Raw genomic sequence first — 1,648 nt, 5'->3', positions numbered from 1 at the left:
TCTCCACATCCCTTCCAGCGGCGGCTTAACCCCAGGACAAGGGGTGACGCGAAACCGAATGGCTCCATTTCTGTCATTCAGAATTAAGTTTGCTCATAAGCCTCAAGAAGGTCCTGGCACAGCCCCAGGTAGTGGCCTGAAATTTGCAGAGAGAGCCATCTCCACATTCATATTTCAAAACGACCCCCGTTGCATCCGCCAGCATGAGAAACGCAGCTGCCTCCAGAGGGGGAAGGGTTTCCAGCAGCAGTGGAAAAAGCCAGGGCGAGATTTAAACCTAACCAGCAAAACCAATTGGAAACAGCAGGGGAATTTGCTGTGAAAGTGGTTTCAAGCGCACCCCCATCCGTAATTATTCGTTTCGAAAGTGTCACGACTCTCCTGCCAAAATTATGGCTTCCCTTCACTTATTAAACCCCTTTTCACACCACTCCCTCTTCACTCTGCAGAAATGGATTTCACTCAAAATAAGAAATTAGAAAAATAATTGATGTAATAACCATAACCTTGAAAATACTTCTGCCAGAATTTAAGAGCAGAGGAGAAAGGAGGGCCCCAAATAAAGGCATCTCCCTGGAAATCAGATACGGAAATTAGCGCTAAGCATGGGCTGCGCCCACTCCTCTGCCAGCTCTCCAAAGGTGAACACGTGTGACCCTGGCTCCTGTCACACAGGAGCCAGGACTGAGCGCGGGTAGAATGCACAGTCCCCAGACCTCAGCTGCCACAGCTGGAGAGGAAGCACCAGCTGCTCCTGCCTGTTGCTTTTGCAGATGGGGAAACCGAGGCTCACAGATATACCAGGCACGTAAGACTGCAGTTTGTCACCTTTGAAGTCAGGGGCGGCTATATGACTTGCTTTGGCCAGTGGAAGTGACGTGTGTCACTTCTGTGTAGAAGCTGTAAGAATCTTATGTCACCATTTTCTCTTTTTGCTGCCTCAGAGATTATAAGGCCCAAGTGTGTGCGATCCTGCGTCAGCCTGTTTCTGAGTGGCTATGACAAACAGCCTTCCTGCTGACCCGTGTTAGACATGTAGCAAGAGCCAAAATTTAGCTTTCGTTGTATTTAAGCCACAGGATGTGAGGAGTTGTTTGTTACCGCAGCGTACTTTGACCCTGACAGATATGCATTTTTCTGGTGGTGGCACCGACTTGTCGCTCTGGTGTTTCTTGGTAAAGTCCATGATGGCAGGATCCATTTTCATTGTGGCTGCCTTCATAGACACCCAATGCCTGGCTCGAAGCTAGGCTTAGAAGTTGTTTGTTGAATGAATACATGAAGACTCAGTGGAGAATGAGTCAAAAAACCAGATGATATCAACTGACATTCCTGAATCGGGGACACAAATTGTCATGTGTGCAGATTATGACAGTCCTCACCCTAGGGATGGGTGAACATGGCACACACGCTCTTAATTCTAACAAAATTCCCACCCGAGTGAATATTAACTGTTGCCTCTTAAAGGTGAGGCGGAGGCTCTTAAAGGTGAGGTAAAGAGGTCCAGAGTGCTTGGGTGAAGCGTCCAAGGTCACAGCTCGCATTTGGTCCTCTGCCTGTCTGAGTGCTCACCCTCCAGACAGAGCCCTCCTTCACCTGCCCCTCTCCGTCGAACTTGCACAGGTGAAAGCTCAAAGATGAAATGAGC

The sequence above is a fragment of the Pteropus vampyrus genome, unplaced genomic scaffold (genome assembly GCF_000151845.1).
Source record: "Pteropus vampyrus isolate Shadow unplaced genomic scaffold, Pvam_2.0 Scaffold268, whole genome shotgun sequence".
Taxonomy (NCBI): Eukaryota; Metazoa; Chordata; class Mammalia; order Chiroptera; family Pteropodidae; genus Pteropus; species Pteropus vampyrus.
The sequence above is the reverse complement of the archived record's forward strand: the minus strand, read 5'-3'. Positions refer to the sequence as shown.